Source organism: Natrix helvetica (assembly GCF_964273705.1).
Source record: "Natrix helvetica genome assembly, chromosome: 2".
In the NCBI taxonomy this organism is placed as follows: Eukaryota; Metazoa; Chordata; class Lepidosauria; order Squamata; family Natricidae; genus Natrix; species Natrix helvetica.
Window position 1 is genome coordinate 267180563 of NC_138552.1, and position 21545 is coordinate 267202107.

At 41.4% G+C, this 21545-nt stretch overlaps 1 protein-coding gene across 1 annotated transcript in view; it reads right to left on the reverse strand.

Moving 5' to 3' along the window:
- The window catches only part of EXTL3 (exostosin like glycosyltransferase 3), a 154020-nt gene extending 132823 nt beyond the window's left edge, over positions 1-21197 (reverse strand). Inside the window, exon 1 of the mRNA XM_081943778.1 lies at positions 21060-21197. The gene's annotated coding sequence lies outside the window, so the exon portion shown is untranslated. The remainder of the gene's footprint in view (positions 1-21059) is intronic.
- Positions 21198-21545: the final 348 nt, after the last annotated feature.

A 21545-nucleotide genomic window follows, 5' to 3' on the forward strand; every position in this document is an offset into this window, starting at 1 on the left:
AGAGCGGGGGGAGAGAACCTATGATCACAATTGAGCCCAAAATTTTGATTGCTAAGCAAGAGCGTTGTTAAGTGAGTTTCACCACATTTTCCAACTTGGCCACGCCCACCCGGTCACATGACTGCCAAGCCACTCCTACAAAACAGACCACACCTAGAGAATAGGTTCTAAAAATTTTTTGAAACCCACCACTGTCCCACATTTTATAGCCACTCCCTTGATTTTTCCCTACCTAAATGTAGGACTTTGCATTTGCCACTGCTGATTTGTCACCTCTAAGGTTTTTGCTATTCCCCTCTATATCATCTGCAAATTTGATAATCGTATTTTATAACCTCTCATTATATGCAATAAATAGAGTGGAATCCTGCAGTACAGATCGTCTTTGATTTATGAGCACAATTGAGCCCAAAATTTCTGTTGTTAAGGGAGAAATTTGTTAATTGAGTTTTGCCCCATTTTTTTGACCTCCCTTCTCATAGCTGTTAAGTGAATTTCCACAGTTGTTAAATTAGCAACACAATTGTTAAGTGAATCTGGCTTCTCCATTGACTTCGCTTGTCACAAGAGGGCCACAAAAGGTGATCACATGACCATGGGATATAGCAATCATCATAAATATGAACCAGTTGCCAATCATCTGAATTTTGATCATGTGACCACGGGGATGCAGCAATGGTTGTAAATATAAAAAATTGTTATAAGTCACTTTTTTCAGTGCAGTTGTAAATTTGAACAGGCAATAAATGAACTGTTGTACATTGAGGACTATCTGTATACCAGTGAAAACTTCTATCCAGCTTGATATAGAATCACTGACATACAGTATACTTTTTGCATATGATTATTTAACTATAGTAGTTATTCTGTATTTGTGCTACAAATCGTATCTGTATTTATGCTACGGTTGTATCAACTGTAAACTGTATTCTGTATTTGTGCTACGGTTGTATCACTTAGCCCAAATCATCTGCTCTGCTAGAATCAATATATTTTGTTGAATACTTTACTGAAGTCAAGATAGATTATTTCACTGCATTCTTAGAGTCAACTAAATTACCACTCAATCAAAAAAAAGGAGATCAAGTTGTTCTGGAATGATATACTCTTGATAAATCTATGCTGTTTCCTGCCAAGTACTGCATTCTTTTCTAAATTGTCATACAACAGCTTTTTAATAACCTATTCCGAATTTTACCCAGTTATCAGTGCCATTCTGACTCATTTGTAGTTTTCTGTTTTCGCCTTCATGAAGATCAAAAGAGGGCTTGACTCCTTCAAGACTTGGATATAATTGCTTGGGCCTAGATATCTCAAATGGTTCATTGTATCCAAATACTATCTATTTCTCCTTATGTTGGGTTACTACAGTATTCCCTCCTTTTCTGGGTGGTTCTGCTTAGATTCACTTGAATTTTTGGGAAGAAGATTTAAGTAATATATGAGTTAGAGATCTTCATCTGATAACTACCATTTTCTCTTCAAGCCAGGTGCATCTACTGAGGCTTTTGTTGTGTTTAACTTCTCTTTCAAGCTTATGTTCCTTTTGTTCTCTATTTACTTAATGGTAGGCCTCCTTCATTATTACATCTAACTTCCTTCCTTCCTTCCTTCCTTCCTTCCTCCCTCCTTCACTCCCTTCCTTCCTTCCTTCCTTCCTTCCTTCCTTCCTTCCTTCCTTCCTTCCTTCCTTCCTTGTCCTTTTAGCTCATACAGAACTTCCCTCTGTATCTAGAACAGTTCCCCAAGGAGCTGCATCTAGTGAGGCAATTATGTTCCAAGGTCTAGATTTAGGGACAACCACACCCAGGCATTGTTGAAGTTGAATTTTATAAAATGTCTAAGTCAGCTCTCCATATAATTATTATTTTCATTTATTCATAAAAAATAAATTTAAAAATACTTATTATTGCAATACATAACTATGGAAGAGTAACAGTACAGTAATTAAAATAGCATAAAAAAGAAACAACAGGGTAGATATAAACCGTGGCCAAGGGGAAAAAAAACCACAAATCAACACACTCATTGCATGGGCTCAGACACAGACCTTGATCCCCAAGCATGGTGACAGAAACTTGTCTTTAAGGTCTTATGTAAAGCTGACAGGATCAGAGACTCTCAGCCTTTCACAAGACGTTAAAGACAAGTTTCAACCCTTCCAGATAGTCCAGGCAAGAAACTAAAACATGAGTACAAATATTACCTTTAATGTAAGGCATAGTGATGGTACCTCACCCCATGTCTCATCCCATGCCATTGGATGACCTCACCTAGCAGTTTCATGTAAACAGAAGCAAAGAGAATCAAGCCCCAGGGCACTTCACAAAGCAAATGCTATGGGCAGGATTCTCCCCCTCCCCCATCAACACCAATAGGAACTGGCCCTGGAGGAATGAAGTAAACCAACGCAACACATCACCCATATTCACAACTCCCAAAGTTGGTCCAAAAGGATACCACAATCAAAGGTTGCTGCTAAAATATTCTAGACTGGAAAGTGATGATGTGACGGTACTAAGTCAAACATACAATTTATGCCATTTAAAACAAATGCAATAAAAAAATAAAAATTAAAAATGGAGTGATAGAGACAGTATATTAATCAAAACTCTGCTTTTCCAAAGGGTAGTGCTTTTATGTTCGTTAAACAAGTAGCTTCCCATTCAAATGTACTGTTATTTCTATAGCAGGAAACTGGAGTGTTGGACTTCCCAATGAGCAAATCTGATGGAAAACAGGTTGCACAATCCCTAAATCGTATCCATAGAATCTCAAAATTAAATAAAACCCCTTTAAAACTGGCAAGTACCTCCTGCCTGAAAACAATACCATCTCTTGGTCCAGAATTCAAAGTACAAAGTTTGGGGGTGTGGCAAACCTGGGTCGCTGCCAGTTCCAGTGACCCAGACTGCCAAGCAATCCGGTAGGAACCCACCACTGTTACATCAGGGCTACAGGCCACCTCCCTGGGCCCCATTTCACACCAAGGGACTCACACCCGGATATCTGAGGAACAGTGAACTCCCTCGGCTCTAGACCTAAGTAGATTAGCTAGAAAGAAGGAAATCAAAATTTTCTTTTGACTCCCAAAATAAATACTTGGTCTTATTTTTGGGGAGGTCTTATTATTTTTGAGGTGCAGGAGGCGGTGAGCGTGGTCACCTCATGGCTGCTACTATGTTGCAATATTTTTGGGGAGGGGTTATTTTTTGGGGAGGGCTTATTTTAGCGCATGCGCTCAAAAGCCCAATTAGGTTTATTATCCAGGGGGGTCTTATTTTCAGGGAAATGGTATATTCTTAAAATAAATTCCAGCTGGATCATTTAAAATCCAGACATCCAAAACTGTTTACCATCAAAGAGCCGAAACACAAAATCAGTGTCTACTTGGCATGCTCATGAAAAGTTTGTGTGATTGTATAAATCGATTCAATATTTATCAAATAAATGATAAAAAGAGTATTATAATGAAAAACAGGCTGTTAAGCCTAATGTTTTTGAATATAAAACATATTTAAGGTTAATTTTGGCAAATAAATTATTTACCTTTTGTGAAGCTGGAAAAGTCAAATAAAGAAAATATAACGCTATTTAGGGAAAGCATATACTCATAGTACTCATATTAAACATGAACAAGCAGTATTATGCAGATGCTAGAAAACAAACGATGGAAAATCTGGAAACCAATCATTATGAAGAACAGTTAAAAGCCTAGTTATGTTTACCCTACAGAAAATATGATTGAGCAGTATGATCTCTAAAGTGTTGTCACATAGGAGTGGATATCTTCAACCTTACTCATCATATTACGTTATCAAAAGGGGCTATATTTACATCCCAGTGGTGGGTTCCGGCAGCCGCTACTGCCGGTTTGCTCAGGGATGTGATGCATGCGCTCTTGATGCACATTGTGCACACATATGCAGTACAACAAAAATTGCTCTGCGCATGCGCAGAAGCCAAAAACAAGATGGTGGAGCCTACAGGGGAACCAGTTTGGGGGTGTGGCAAACCTGGGTCGCTGCCAGTTCCAGTGACCCAGACTGCCAAGCAATCCGGTAGGAACCCACCACTGTTACATCCCCACATGAAAGATGCATGGAGTAGAAGTCAGGTCATTCAGTGATAGGCCAAACTTTATACAACAGTCTTGCCCTAGGAATATATTTAGCCATTGTCTTTTTTTAAGCAGGGTTGCAAGGAAGCGAGTAAGACTTCTTAAAATAGGAGAGAATGGTCGAGGAAGGATTATTATACGTTTTTTGTCTCAAGTTATTTATAAAATTTGGTCTAGTACACCACACTAGAAAAACATGAGTTCTAGTCCTGTATTAGCCATGAAAGCCTGGTGGGTGATCTTGGGCCGTTCGTTCTCTCTCTCTCTCTCTCTCTCTCTCTCTCTCTCTCTCCCTCCCTCCCTCCCTCCCTCTCTCTCTCTCTCTCTCTCTCTCCCTCCCTCCCTCCCTCCCTCCCTCCCTCCCTCCCTCTCCCCTTCTCTCTCACACACACACCGCATAAGGCTGTTGTTGTGAGGAAAATATGTTGGATATGTTTGCTGCCTTGAGTTACTTGCAAAAATAATAAAGGCAGGAAATAAATAAATAAAATGTGAGATTATCAAACCTAAATAAAATAAAAGCTAGTGTTTATTATTGTTGATTTTGATTATGTATAGGTTATGTTTTGAGATTGGTATTTTGAGATTCCCATGCCACACCGAGAATTGAAATTAGGATGGTGCAGAAACTGTGGAAATAAATACTTAGTCCATCTTTTTACTTTCTCTGCAAAGAACTGGTAAAAAGGAAAAGATGAAATGGTTGAGGAAGTGGGGGAAAGGGCAAGTTACCGTATTTTTCGGAGTATAAGACGGACCTTTTTCCCTCAAAAAACCAGGCTGAAAATCTAGGTGCGTCTTATACACTGAATACAGCATTTTTTGCCTCCTGAAACCCCGCCCCCTTTGCCAAAATGGCCGTGCATAGCATTTGAAGCTCAGAGCTTCAAAAATGGGACATGATGACGTCTGGGTGAGTGGGCGGAGCCTCCAATCGCCAGCGCTACCGATTCGGCCGAACCGGATCGAACTGGTCAAATTTCACCCCTGAAAAAGTTCCTTGTATTTACCAAGCCTATAAGGCAAACCAGAAGTTGAACGGTGAACACCAAGGGAAAAGCCATCACATGATTTCATCTTGCTTATTAACTTCAGTCACAAAGCAAAGTCTGAATTGCTGCTTTCTTTTCTTCTCTTTCTATTCAACTGTTCCTCAGCTGTGGATGGGAGAGAACAAAATAACAGCAATCAGATGGGTGCCCTGTCAAGGAAGAAGGAGGGAAAAGATTCAAATAGTTTTTTAAAAGGATAAAAAGAGAAATCTAATGGCCATACATTCAAAAAATGGGATACAAATGCTCTACTTCCCTGATATGCCCATCACGGATTATCCTTGGTATTATTTGCTAACCTTCTTGTTGTCATTAGCAACCCATTCCTTCCCTCAACAGCAAATTTTGGCCAGGTTCCTCAAAATCACTTTAGACGTTCCCAAATATTTAGCTGTATTGCTAGAATGTTTATTTTTATTGAGAAGATGTATATGTCTCGTATGCTTTTCACGGCTCTTAAGTGGTTTAAAAATACAAGAACAATAAACCACTAAAATGTAAAGCTATACAGTTAGAGTGTCAAAACACAAAACATTAAAAGGCGAATGTTCTGCCATCTCCTAAATTGTAGGAAGGAACTATTATGTTCTACTGGCAATCTGTCCCATAGCACCAGCCCTCTATAGAAAAACAGAATAAATTACTTCTAAACTACTAGAAGGTGCACCATTAAAGCAGACCCTGGGGTAGCTTGACCCTATGCCATGCATAGCTTCCTACAATTCATGACTTGGGCTCAGAAGGCGATGATGTCCCATATTTTTTCTGAAAACTCAAGTTGGCATATTTAAGATTTCTGCCCTAGTTTTAGGCCTGCCACAGGCTAGTGAAGTAAGTCAAGAGAAAGTAATTGGCTCAGTCACCCAACTAAGTCAAAATCTATACTTTCTTCCTTTAGAGCATGCCTTCTGTTTCAGAAATGTAGAAATTGAAACTTCCCTAGGTAGGAGCTCTCTTATCAGTATGGAACTGATTTTCACAAACTTCAAACAACAACGATCATGATGGGAGGTCTAACCAAACATATGCAGGAGACTGGTTTGATTACACAAAACGAATCTTGAACTGACTTCTCCCCATCTAGGAGCCAACTTCTTAGCTCTGCTCTTCAAGATCCTTTGAACTGAAATTTCCAGATCCACATATGGAAACTTCAGAAGAAAAGAATGTGTGCCATCCCTCAAACCCCACAATTGGAAATTGTTTTGCAGTCTTTGGATCCCAGCCCATTTTTTTTTTGTTACAGACTGTTGTATCAGCCTATATCAGGATTCAGACACAGGCATTTCAAGAAATCTCTTTACATCCAGACATAAGGAAATGATTGGAGACCCAGCATATACTGTAAATTTGTATATGGTTCTCTCTTAGGACAGATTGAAGAAAAAAACATTAGCACAGATTTCTTTGAGGTAGGCTTTAATGAAATCCTCTTCCTTGCTAAGATACCTGCCTAAACACACTAAAAGCTTTCTTTAACATTTTAATTCTCCATCAGCAAGGGCATCAGCAAAAAGGCTCCCCCAGGTCTGGAGCCTGATGCGATCACAGAGGAGGATCCCTCCCAGCAAGTGAGGATTCCCATTGATACCTCAGGCATCTGTGGCTCTATCCAGGGATGGCAGTCACCCTCACTATGGGGCATTCTTCTCAAGCCTCCCTTCTACCTCTGCAGGCATGGGGGTGGGGCAATCACCCGAGGCAGAACAGTGTAAGGATGAGGTTATTTTGAGCTCCCCTCGAGTAAAAGGGACATTGAAGTTGAATCCCAAACTCTGTTTGCAGTCTAACTGAAATCAGCTGCTGGGATTTCCCCTCCCCCTCTTGGAGCAAAGAGGAACATCCAGTCTACCACCTGGTTGATTCAATCTGCTCTGAAAAGCCTGTTTTTGTTCTTCTCTGATACACTGAGAAAGCAGATCCTGCAAAGTTAGAAAAGCATGTTTCCTCTCTCTCCTTGTTTGAAAGCAAGATCGACCTTGTTTCCATCTAATTGAGCTCCAGGGGAAGGGATCCAGGAATTGCATGATAAAGCAACTCCAACCCTTCCCAACCTATGTAATCTGATCTGCTGTTGTTAAGACCAAACACATGTGGCCTAACAAAGAAAGAGAAACCTGATGCAGATTCCAAGCCTTACTCCTTAAGTGGTTGTAAAAGCCTCGTGGGAAGATCTCCATGGAAACGAAACTTGAATGAAAAAGAGGTCATCTAGCCCAGACCCGACCTCCCAAATTCTTTGAACTTTAATGATAAGTTGTCCTGACAACGAGGGGCAATAAAGAATCCCAACATCAGCTTCCCTTGTGTGTGCAAAGCCTTCGGGCAGCCAAAGGGCCAAAAGGCAGATGTAGTTCAGATGAAGAGATTGTTATGCTCTTGTGGATTGGTTACTATTGTTTATGAATTATTTGGAAAGGGCCCAACCCCTATAGAAGGTACCAAACTAGCCAGGTCCAAGACGGGTTCCGAGTTTGGGTAAAGACCCTTAGGAATTCCAAAACTGGAGAGTCAGCTTGACATATTTAGCAGACTAGCCTTGGCAACTAGAGCGGAGGTGGTACAGGGGTTAGAGTGCAGTACTCCAGGCTACTTCAGTTGGCTGCTAGCTGCAGTTTGGCAGTTCAAATCTCACTGGCTCAAGATTGACTCAGCCTTCCGTCCTTTAACAGCAAGGAAGGCGCCATTACCAATCACTCCAAACAGTAGGCACAAGCAGCGCTCACTAGTGGCTCCTCTACAAACTGCAATCCAGTATTTCAGGCCAACATTTGCAATGCCTAGTGGCCAACAAGTGATGTGCGCCAGCATCTACAAAGCATTGCATCGTACCCTAGTGGCCAACTCGTGAACTGCGCCTGCATCTCCAAAGCCCTGCAATGCACTCTAGTGGTTGACCAGTGAACTCCATCCGCATCTACTGAGTTTTGCAACGCACTCTAGTGGCTGACACATGAATTGCGCCTGCATTTCCAAAGCCCTGCAACAGACTCTAGTGGCTGACCAGTGAACTGCGTCTGCATCTACAAGTTTTGCAACGCACCCTAGTGGCCGACAAGTGAATTGAACTCAAAGAATTCATAATACATTCAAGAAATTTTCTGAGCTAATCCTAGTCATAGAATCATAGTACCCTTCTAGCCATGGCAAAAGGGTCAGACAGTCCGGTCCCCATGCCTGAACCCACCACAAACTCAGAATTGGATGTCCAAGTATGAGAAAACACAGAAGCACCTCAGATAGCCTATGATCTTAGACAGCATTCTCTGAGGGCAGAACATATAGCAGGGGTGGACAACATCAGAGCCGACTGGCTCAGCCGGACTGAGGTGGACAATTCGGAGTGGAAGCTGCAGCCAGCAATCTTCGAGGAGCTGGCAGAGTGCTTTGGACGCCCAGAGGTTGACCTATTCGCCACTTCGCTCAATGCCCAGCTCCCAAGGTTTTACTCCAGGTACCAGACACAGGGGGCGGAGTGGGTAGATGCTCTCTGCGGCCCTTGGCCCCGGGGGCTCCTCTATGCCTATCCACCCTTAGTCCTGATCCCCAGGGTCATACAAAAAATCTTGCGGGAGGGGGCGGAAGTGGTACTGATTACCCCACACTGGCCCCGAAGGCCTTGGTTTGCCGATCTCCAATCCCTCTCAGTGGACAGGCCCTGGAGGATCCCCCAGGAGAGGATCTCCCTCAGTCAGGGGTCGCTGGAACACTCGGACCCTCAGTGGCTCCAGTTGACCACTTGGCACTTGAGCGAAGCATTCTGAGGGAAGATCACTTCTCCCCCAGGGTTATACAGACTATCCAGGTAGCTTGCAGACCTTCCACTGACCGCATTTACGGCGCTACAAGACGGGCTTTTTCCACATGGTGCATCTCTAGGGGCCACGATCCGGTCCGGGCCACTGTTGCACAAGTTCTGGACTTCCTTCAGGTGGGGCTGGACAGAGGGTTGGCTCCCAACACGATTAGGAGACAGGTCTCGGCCATTTCATCGGTACTCCTGTGCGGTAGATCTCAGACACCGACTCACCATCCGATGGTCAGGCAGTTCGTCAATGGGGCCTCCAATCTTAAACTGCCCACGGTGCACAGGTACCCTTCCTGGGACTTACACAAGGTGTTGGACGCTCTGACAGGCCCTCCGTTCGAACCATTACGTACTGTCTCTCTGAAGTTCCTGACACTTAAGGTGGCCTTTTTGGTGGCCATCACCTCCGTCAGGAGGATATCCAAACTGCAGGCTCTGTCTACCAGGGAAGATCTCTGTGTGTTCCACCAAGACAGGGTAGTGCTAAGGTTGGACCCCTCCTTCATACCCAAGGTGTGTTCTTGCTTCCATCGCTCGCAGGAGCTGATATTGCCCAATTTCTGCCCGGACCCTTCTCACCCATTAGAAAGGAAGTGGCACACCTTGGACGTGAGGAGGGCTCTGAGGATTTACCTCAGAAGAACCAGGCTGAACAGGAAGTCGGAAGCCCTATTTGTTTCCTTCCAGCCGGGGTCCCTGGGGAACAAGGTGACTTCCACCACGATAGACAGGTGGTTAAGAACCTGTATTGCTTCTGCCTATCAGGCACGGGGTCGGCAAACACCGAGTTCTATCACAGCGCATTCTACATGAAGTGTGGCCACTTCGGCGGCCTGGCCCATGCAGGCCTCACTATCTGAGATCTGTAGAGCAGCCACCATTCTCCCCACTCACCATTTGTGAGGAATTACAAGTTGGACTCCTTTGCTTCTGTGGAAGCCTCATTCGGACGTAGGGTGTTGCAGGCTATTCACAGGGAGGGGGACAAGCCTCACCAGGCATAAGTTTGGGCATATACTCAAATGTGTAACCCTCCCTAGGGACATGTAGGCTTTGGTACGTCCCATCCTGGATACTCCTCCCCTCACTATGGAGAAAGGGCGTTGGTACTTACCTGATACGCCTCTTCTCATAGTGGGGGAGGAGTATCCAGCCCCTCCCTGATATGGGTATGTTGCGAAATTGTTATGTTGTTTGTTGAACTGTTCTGTTGAAGTAATAAATAAAGGTTTGAAACTAAAATAAAGTCTAGAGTGGTTGACACAGCGAGTTGGATAGAGTTCTTTGCTGATAACTGGGTGGAGCCTGGTGACCAAGGCGTGGCTAAAAGAGCTTATCTGACTCAGTCCAATCAAGAGTGGACAAGGTCAACCCATCCTGGATACTCCTCCCCCACAATGAGAAGAGGCGTATCAGGTAAGTACCAACGCCCTATCTACCAGAGACTCTGAGAGTAATTCAGTGCTATATAAGTCTTACTTACCCTTATTATAAACGATAGATGGTATTTGAAAAATTAACATGGAAAATGTTCAAGTACCACTAAATGTAGCTTGTTCTATTAGACAACCCTGAAACTATGGGTATAAAAAAAATAGTTATTGTATCTGGCTCAATAGCAATCATTCACTTATTGCAATTACAATAAAGTATTCCTAGGTGTAAATATTCAGATGTAAGCTTCGTCAAGTTCAATGAAATATACTCCCATTTTAAATGTTCTTGTAGCACTAGAGTCTAATTAATGTTGTAGCTGGTTTCTACTCTGCTTAGCCATGGTTTGTTTAAACAACTTTACTGAATGAAATATAACTGCTTAGATTCTCAGATATGATTTAGAAACCACAATACACCCATGATCTCCAGATGTGTCAGGTGCTCAAATGACTTGCAGAATAAAGTATCAAGTTGGAAGAGGCTTAATGCCTACCAAAGAAAAACTATATCTTGATTCATCCCTATTTCACATGAATTTTCCCAGACTGCAGTTTACACCTAGGCCAGACTAGATAAGGTTCAACAGCAAAGGCGTGGGGATGTCAGACCTTGGCCTTTTGTGCCCAAGTAAGGATTTCACACTAACTCCCTGCTTGACTCCTCCCCCTGGTTCAGTCAGTCTCTCTTGACAAGTATGGAACCTATAAAGGCTATTATTAAAGAAACGAAATTGTTCTCTTGCAAGTTATGTTTTATGTTTTTACTGCTTTTAATGATTTTTTTTGGGGGGGGGGCTGTTGTTGGATTACTTGTACTGTACTTTGTGTATTTAACTTTGTATGCCAGCCCAAATCATGCACGTGAGACAAGACAGCTATATAAATGTACTAAATAAATAAATCCAGATTGATTGTAATGTTTTACATTTTTTACCATCAATTTCAATGGTCTTTGGAACCCAGTTAGTCCAACAGTGCATCAGATGCTATTGTTGGTTTGGGGGCATCAGTCAAACTTTCAAAATTCTGAAAATCCAATGACTAAATCTATCATCCAATTCAAAACAGGAAATCTCTTTGCAAGCTGTTCCAATGGATAGCTATCTAGTCTCTGCTTGCATATCTGTAAAAAAAGAAAAAGAAACCACAATCTTTAGAGGCAATTATATTTGCTTTTTTTCTGCCTCTACATCAATGACGACTACTGGTGACTGCCTGGATTAGTTCCTGCAGATCTCATGACAACATTTTCAGAAGTGGTTTGGCATTGCTTCCTTCCAAGGCTGAGAGAGAGTGACTGGCCCAAAGCACTCAGTTGACTTTATGCCTAAAGCAGGACTAGAACTCAGTCTTCCAGTTTTAGTCCAATACCTTAACCACTATACTCTTTTATTTGCTATAAGATTATGCCATTAGGATGTTCTTCCTAGTTTTTAACCAAAATCCATTTTTTAAAATTATTTGAAACAAATGCCAAGAATGGAACACAACACTCAAGTATCTACATATTTGTCATTTTTTTATTAATTTAGTTCTGTTCTAACCTGAAACATCAATTTCCACCTGGAATGAAGGGATGGATAAAAAAGATAGGCAATATTTTAACTATTATAAAAAAGCAGAGCACTATTATAAAAAATGGAACACTGCCATGTGGGGCATTGCTGTGACAGAAAGTTGGAAAGATGCTACTAATCCCTACCAATACCAATACCAACCATGTTATTATGAATAACACAGAGGCTATTGAGAAAACTCATCCAACAAACATTTCTAGAGAAATACTTATTTCTAACTTATCCCATAATTTTTTCCATTTATAACCAAACGCTCATAGATACGGAGAACGCTTTTTAATATAGATGGTTCTAGTAAAGGTCATCCTACATGTACAGAAACAATGGGCATTTGTATTTATAGGGAAAACATGTTTGTTAATTCCATAAAATGCTTCCACTTTCTAGCTTCACAAACTCTTTCCTCTTACTTAGGCTGAAAGTAAGTTGATAGATTTTTAATTCAATTGATTAATTCCTTGATGGTTGTTTGGGTAGATGTTCTTAACAATCAGATCAAGTGCAGAACTTTTAACTGGGTTTGTTTTTTAATCCCCACCCCATTTAAATAGGGGAAAAGTGACACACACTGAACATTTATGAGACAGTCTTGACATTTCTCCATTTCACCCATTTGCAATGTAAATAGACTAAAGTTAAATTAGTTAAAATTGTGCCCAATGTTTTCTTCCTCTTCACTCATTTTCCCTTGGGTTACACTTTTTAGGCTGCTGGTTTGTGGATAGGGAATAACCTCTTTCATTGATCCTATGAAAGTGGTCCAGAGAGTCTTTTTAGATGAAAAGCAGTGTAAATGTACTATAAATAATAAATAAAAGCTCCAAGTTATCTGTACTCTAAAAATAAGCCAGTCCACAAGAGCAATTGAATTCAATAACCTGCCACATCTCAATCACACCAATGAGTTTTGTGTCAGCCTACAGCCTAGTCAGTACATACTAACCCAGTTTCCTTTGAAGGGTACCACTTCAGATTGCATCTAGAGTCTTACAAGACTGAGTGCCCAAACACAGACTGACTTTCTCAATGAGACTTAAGGACTTACGTCTGAAATACTATTCACCAGCTTTACTTGTAATTATGTTGATCCAGGTATGAGATGTCAGTTCTGTTCAGCCCATAACAGCATTTCAGTCCATTCATGAGAATTTTAAGATACTTAAAATATGTACAGGGCTTAACAACTTATTTACTGTATTTTACCAAAATATTAAAGAATCAATGTTCTTGACGAATTAGAGCTTTAACGTTTTATAACAAAAGAATCCACTTGAAAGGGTTCCATTTCCAAGCGTAGAACAGCAGTTATTTTCTAACAACTCTGACAAATTATATAACTCTTGTGATCAGCTTGGAAAACTTTTGTGCCAGATCAGGGGCACCAGTTGTAACACGTGCCCTTGTCATCTCACATTTGGATTACCACAATTCACTCTACGTGGGGCTACCTTTGAAGATCATCCACAAGATTCAACTGATCCAGAATGGAATAGCCCAATCAATAATAAGCTCGATTTATTTTGCTCGTATAATACTTCTAATACAGGATCTGTACTGATTGCAAATTGGCTTCTGGATAAAACTGTAGGTGTGGTTTGTCACCTTTAAAGTCAGTCATGTCAGGACTTGGATATCTGCAAGATCACCTTCTCCTTGTGAAATCTATTCATTCAACAAAAGAGAGAAAGAGCAGCTTGCTTCAGATCCTTAGGGAGAGGATGTCAACATCAAGGACTCAAAGACCTCATCTCAGTGATAGTCCCTCTCTTCTAGAAAACGTATCCTGAAGTTGGTTGGTTTTACCCCTATCAATATTTCAGAAGGTCATGAAAACTTTTCTATTTAGGGCAGCTCACAGTCAATGAAAGAAGGAATATTCCTCTGATGCTGTGGAAAACATAACAAACTAGTTGATAACCCGGCGTTGCTTGGGTATTTATTTATAGGGGGAAAATGTCCAGACCAAAAGTAATTCTGTTGGATTTTCCCCCTTACCAGAGGGAGCCCCCTTGTGGATTACTGTGAAGCAGTTACCATGGCAATTCCACTGCGCTGTAAAGTAGAAGCCATTTTATGGCTGTACCGTAGAATCCATTTTAAGGCACAACAGGCTGTATCTTAAGAGACCACACACCCTGAGGGGTATTAGGGGTGTCTTACTCCCCCCCCCCCAGTATTTGTTTCCAGAGAGTAAGTCATCTGTGTACCAAGTGTGGTTGAAATTGCTCGAGGCATTCCAGAGTTATGCTGGAACATACACACACAGCCATTTATATATATATAAAGATAGAGTTGTTTCAATTAAATGATGCAGAACATGGATAAAAGCAGAAACAGAGCAGAACCGGTGGAAGCTAACCAGGGAATAAAGAGCCCAGAAGTAACTACTCAGAAGAAGAAACAGGAAAATGGCAGCAGCAGGAAGTGCAAACATAGCCAAATAGTAAAAGTAAAGCACAACCAGCCAAAATTGTGTCTGATGAAAAATAAATAAATACTTCTTGGAATTCAGGAACTGTTTGGAATGTTTGCTGTTTGTACAAGACACCAGGAGCTCTGGCACATCATCAGAAAATATGAAGCAAGAGTGTGTTTGTTTTAACTTGAGCCTGCTTCCTGTCCCAATCTATTCTCCCTGTCTGTCTATCTGGTCTTGGGTCTTTTACAAAAGGAACATTGCAAATCTTACTTAGCTACAGAAATAATGAAGTATCTTGTGTGCAGACCTCCAGATAATCTAGGAACGAACCTCCCATGGCAGAACAAGCCTATCTTGGTCCAAAAACGCATAAAGGTGTAGTTGAGTTAATGCATTCTACAAGGCATTATTGGCTTAACCATGTTTTGCTAAATATCCACAATAGTTAATGATGCTGAACTGTGGCCCAGTATGGCTCGCCAAACCATCTTTGACAATGCTAAGTATATACAGTAAAGCTCCAGTCATGATTTCAGGAAGCAGCTTGTTTGGGGTAGATTTGGAGGAGAGGGTTATCTTGCAAAGGACAGAAGAAATTTGCTTTTAATTGTTTAAAATCATACTTCTCTACAGTTGTTTTTGTATACAGATATTATTGCTTATATGCCTTTAGTTGTACGCTTTGGTAGTTCTGTTCATTATGGGATTTTAGAGTTATGCCAATATGTTGTCAATTATCTAAATACCCATGGAATGTTTGCCTTTAGCAAAGGCTGTGGAGCCATGGATGTGTAATGTTGCTTCTTTATCTCTCTTCCTTTATCAACAGTGACAGACAGGCTCAGCTTGAAGGTATAACAATTACAGCATTGGCACTTTCCCTATTTCAAAACAGCTATAGTTCTATTTCAAAACAGTGCCTGTAGGGTCTTTACACTTTGAATGATACTTGTGACTTCCTTTCTCTTATCTTGTACCCTTTTCATATAGAAAATCATTCTTTCTGTAAATGGGGTCTTTTACACATGCTGAATCTATCTTTGATCAATATCTACAGTATACCATCTTGGGGCTTTGCTGATATTTGGATGCAAAAGATTAATCACTCACTGTAACCTTATGACCGTAGAAAAATAAAAGAATTGTTGAATCCTCTCCAAATGTTGACTGGGGTGAGTTTTCCGCCACAGCTTTAACATACTATATGAATGCATTCCATTTGATTGGTTTGTAACGCAAGGCTTTTTAAAACCCCATGAATGGATTGATTCAGCAAGGAAGGGTGTTCTATAAACTCAGCCACAGAGTAGCTTGAGGGAGTAAATGAGATAACGTCTCATGATTTAAGGTCCTCAGAAAAATAACACAAAACAAATGTTATTTACATTATTTTCTACTATACACTTTCAAAAGTCTACATAAGACTCCAGCGTGGGAAATTATGAATATTACTACAATGTTAGTCAATAGAACCCTTTCCCCACATCTCCTACAGCAGAAGGACAATGCAAAAATAAATCAGGAGATTTTAAAGATAAATAGCATTTTCTTTATATTTCTTTGACTATAAAATATATCACATCATCATTTTTAAGATGACAGTTCTCAGAATTAGTTTTCTGTAATTCTGAAAGGATTTCTAGCCCTTCTGGGTAGCTGGCATGCTATATAATAATAACAACAACAACAACAACAACAACAACCCCTCCTAGGAGCTTTACCTTGTCGTGGTGGAGGGGTTTACGCGCTCTAGTGATCCTAAGGCCTATGCTGAACAGGTGCAACCATATCAGACAGGTCTTAGGTGAAGGGCCAGACAAAATTTGCTTCACAACCCATTCAAACATGGTGAATATGAAAAAAATGAAATTTATGCCGTCTGAACCGTCACCTGGATTAACAAGGGTTCCGTTGGATGCTATGGCTCCTGGGCATTCTGCGCAAAATAAGCTATGGGGCTCAGCTCCTTCTGCTAGCCAACCATGGCATGGAGCTGACAAGCTACTGGAAGAAAAAGCAAAAAAGCGAAAAATCTGGACTAGGGAAGAAAACATCTCTATTATGGAAGCTTACTATCAGTCTGAGCCAGAAAAATGTGGATTTCAAAAACGAATGTATCAGATTTGGAAGGTGAACCACACGGACTGTGATATCAGTGAACAAAGGCTAATGGATCAACGATGTGTAATTTTGAGCCACAAATTTTTTACTACAGCAGCATTAACAGGAATCGAAGAGAAAGCAACTAATGGTCTGAGTATACCAACAAAGAAGAGTAACATCAAGAATGATTTGCAGACTCAAAAGCAAACTGAGGAAGAAAGGGAGGAAGAGGCTGCTGAAATGGATGAAGATAAAGAACAAGGAAGCACTGAAGAGCAAGCACCAATAGATAGTGCTCAATTAGCTGAGAAAATAAAGCATCAAATGGAAGATGCTGAAAGAACACATTTGCCAAAGCTGAACCAAGTGAACCGGAAAGAATTGAGAACTGTACTAAAAAGGTCAATGAGGCTGTGCAAACCATTCAAACCACTACATTAGCTGAAACAAACCAGCTGATGTATAAGCCTTCATAACCACCAAAGAATTGGGTTTGAAAATACAAAGGAACCAAAGAGGCAAGAAGGGGAAGCCTAAGTGGAAAATTCAGTTGGAATTGAAGATCAAAAAATTTTGTGGAGACGAGCAAATTGAAGAACTTAAGGCAAGGTCAGCTAAAGAACAAGCAGGTCAAAAGCAGCCTGGAAGCAAGATACGATTTGGAGAATAAGGAGATTGCGGTAGTAATTGAGGAGCTGAAGCAGAGGGTTGTTGCCATTGCTGAAAAGATTAAACGGTATGAAAATCGAGTAACTCAGTTCAAAGAAAACTCACAGTTCAGAGCAAATCAGTACCAGTTTTATAAGAGCTTAGAAAGTGGAGATAGAGTAACAACAAGTGAAAAGCTGATAAAGAGAAAGTTCTGAAATTCTGGAAGAATTTGTGGGAAAACAACAAGAAGCACAACAGAAATACAAAATGGATCAAGCAGGTTGAGGATTCTTATTAAAGTGCATAAAATGGACGATGTGAAAATAACAAAAGAAATGGTGCAAAGGCAGTCAAGAAAAGTGAAGAATTGGAGTGCCCCTGGACCAGATGAGCTACATGGTTTCTGGCTAAAGGCACTTACAAGTATGCACGAAAGATTGGCAGCCCAAATGAACCAGATCTTAAAAACACTGAGAATGATGAATGGATGACAACTGGAAGGACATTTTTGATCCAAAAAGATAAAGAAAAAGGAAAGGACCCTGGAAACTATAGGCCAATCACCTGTTTGCCAACAACATACAAGCTCCTTACTGGTATCATTGCAAACCAAATTTACAGATACTTGGAAAGAAATGACTTGCTTCCTGTAGAACAGAAAGGATGCTGCAAAAATTCAAGAGGAACAAAGGACCAACTGCTGATTGACAAGCTAATTCTAAAGAATCCAAGGAAAAGATGAACCAAGCTGCTCATGGCTTGGATAGACTATAAGAAAGTGTTTGATTCAGTTCCCCACAGCTGGATCAAGAAATGCCTGAAAATCTTTGCCATTAGCAGCAACATACAAAAATTCATGGAAACTTCAATGAACCTCTGGAAAACGAAGCTTATGGCTAATGGAGAAGAACTGGGTGAAGTTGAAATTAAACAAGGCATTTTCCAGGGTGATTCCCTTTCACCCCTACTTTTTATACTCTCAATGCTACCACTGACAATCCTTTTGAAGAAGGTGAACTGTGGATATGAACTTGCAAAGAAAGGACTGAAAATTTCACACTTGGTGTACATGGATGATTTGAAGCTGTTTGGTAAAACAAAAGCTGAACTGAATTTATTAATTGAAAGCACACAAAAAATTAGCCCTAGACATTGGTATGCAGTTTGGAATTGACAAATGTGCAACAATGGCAACCAAAGCAGGCAAGGTCCCAGAAGATGATGGAATACAATTTGAGAATGAAGAAATGATAAAGGCAGTAAAACCAGAAGAAGGCTACAAGTACTTGGGGATTTTAGAGGCCTCTGACTTAATGCATAATAAAGTCAAGGAATTAACCTCAGCCAAGTACATTCGATGAATTCGCAAGATATTAAAGTCCAAACTGAGTGGAGAAAACATCATAAAAGCCATAAATACCTGGGCTACACCTGTATTCGATACTCTGCAGGAATAATTGACTGGACCCAGATGGAGTTGGACAATTTGGACGGAAAAACAAGGAAGCTTATGTCAATGAATCATGCTTTGCACCCTAAAAGTGATGTTGACCGATTGTATCTACCAAGAGCAGAGGGTGGTCAAGGACTCCTACAAGTAAAGCAGACTGTGGAAGAAGAAAGACACAGCTTGAATGATTACATCCAGAAAAGTGAAGAATCAATGATTAAGGAAGTAAATAAAGGAGGCCTTTTGAAGACAACTAAGTTAAAAGCTGAATATAAGAAAGAAGTAATTGAGAAGCGAGCTGTAAATTGGAAAAGCAAAGCTATGCATGGCCAATACTTGAAAAGTATTGAAGGCAAAGCTGACCAAAAACTAACTTGGAATTGGTTAAGATCAGGAGCACTGAAAAAAGAAACAGAAGGCTTTATTTTGGCAGCTCAAGAACACGTCTTAGCCACAAACTGCATGAAGGCCAAAATTCAACATATTACTACCAACAGCAAATGTCGCCTCTGTAATGAGAAAGATGAGACAGTCGCCCACTTGATCAATGGGTGCAGCAAAATTTCACAAACTGACTACCTATAATGCCATGACTGCGTTGCTAAGTTTATTCACTGGAAATTGTGCCAAAAGTTTGGATAGGCTACTTCGCTATTTGAAAATTCTAAATTTACCTGACTTGAATATTCTGACTCTACAAAAAAACCACCCTACTTGGAACAACTTATATCCTCCGACATTACCTTAACAGTTCCTAGATCCTTGGTTAGGATTCGAGCAGTGAATCTCACCAAAGATTAACATAATAATAATAATAATAATAATAATAATAATAATAATAATAATAATAATAATAATACAAAACATTTTTGAAGGTTCTGTTGACTGAGTTTCATGTTTAATGAATAAATTATAATGAGAAGGAGAAGATGATACTTGGTTGATACCTAGGACGCTGGCAGCAACCCGTATCAACCATTAGCACCAGTCAATGGTATTTGTGACACATCTTTAAATGTTCAGTTGACTGAGTTTCATGTTTAATGAATAAAAGAAATAATAACAACAACAACACCCTACTTAGAACTGTATACTCAGATGCTAACTTAATAGGTCCTTGGTTAGACTTGAACTGTTAAGTTTTTACCAATCCTAGACTGTGAATCAGATTGAAGGTTAAATCAATAGTAATAACAACAATAGCAACAGCAGCAACAGCTTTGAATACAGAAAGTGCCAGGTTTGATTTGTCTCGCTTTGAATTTTTCCAGAACGTCCACTTGGTTGGAAGGAGGAAAAAGTGAAAAAGAATCACTACTGCTCCAAGTTGAACTCAAAGGACCAAATAATAATATACATTTTATAAAATTATATCAATCAATATAAATTTAATAAATAACCTGACTCCGGAGTAAAGAAATAACACAACGGTGAGTCTTATTAAACTACACCCACATATTTATGGATTCGCCAGGAGTAGAGTCATACCTTAAGCAAGTTCAAGCCATAATCTCATGGACGCTCAGCGAACTCATCTTCCTTTCGCCTGTGCTCGGAGAAAACTTTAAAAGCCATTCAAATCCTGAACAGGAAATCAGGAAAGACCCAAGATTCAACATTCACCAAGGAGAAAAGAGAGTGACGGGGCGCTTCAGGATCGGGTCGCCCGAATCCGCGGACTAGATCCGCGAAGCAGCCCCCGACGAGACAACATCATCTTAAGTCTCCTTGCACCAAGGTCTTCTTCAGAGGGGTGAAGCGCTAAAGGGGGGAGTGAGGGGGAGGGGGAGGGAAATAGGGGAAGTTCAGGGCTTATGCCACACAAGATCCTTTCAGACAGCGCGTGTTTTTGCATTAGGATCCAACATATCAAGAGTACAGTTTGTACGAGAGACGCTCCCAGGGAAAAAAAAACCACACGGACGGAACATACACTGGATAAAGAGGCGAGCATCCGGCCACATCCTTCCATCAACCATCGCCGCTTCAAGCCGACGCCCGATGCCTCCCCCCTTGCTCTGCCTCCCCCCTCGACACTTCGCCCAAGTCGGGAGACTCGGGGAAAGAAGACGCTCAACTCTAGCGAGAACTACCCATTGGTTCTCTAGCGAGGATCCCCACACACCCCCCCGCCCCGCTTCGCAACGCCTGACGCCGCAGCTTCTGCCTTCCTAAGCTTCGGAAAGCACGCGAAGCGATTCCCCTTGGCACGGCGGAGGGGAGAAGCCTCCGTCGGGCAAAATCCAGAGCCTTGCCCAATGAAAGCCTGGCAAACGGGATTCGGATGTGGAAAGCCTCCCTCCGGCTTTCCCGAAGCTGCCCAGCCAGCACCAGCAGCAGAAGCCATATCTTAGCGGTCTCCGCCTGTGCCCCGCACTGCCCGCTCCGCTCCGTCCAGAACAAGCCCGCAAAAGCCACCGAAGCAAATCTCCTCCGCTCTTACCTGAGCGTTTACGGGGAGTCAGTTGCGGGGGAAAGAGAAGCAACTTTTACGCAGCGCTCCCCAACGGGGAGAGGGGGCAAAGGTTGGCCGGACGAACCGAGTCGCCGCCTGCAGCCGCCTGCAGCATTGTTCCCACTTCCAGAGTGCAAACAAGGACTACTGTATAATAACCGATGCTCAGTGCATTGTGGGAAGCCGAGCTTTGAAACGGGTGGGGGAAAAAATGGAAGGTCGCGCCCCCTAGTGGGAATCCGAACAGGGATGCCAGGCAAGGGTAGCGCAAGTATCATAGGTGATGATGGGCGAAGGTCGTTTCCACTTGAAAAATTCCTGAGCATTTTTAGGTGCCCGTTTTCCTGGCTCGGGAAATGAAGCATGCAGTATAGATGTGTTCCAGAAAGGAAGCTGTATTCATCTTTTAGGACAATTACATTTATCATCAGATAACTTTAGGTAAAGGTAAAGGTTCCCCTCGCACATATGTGC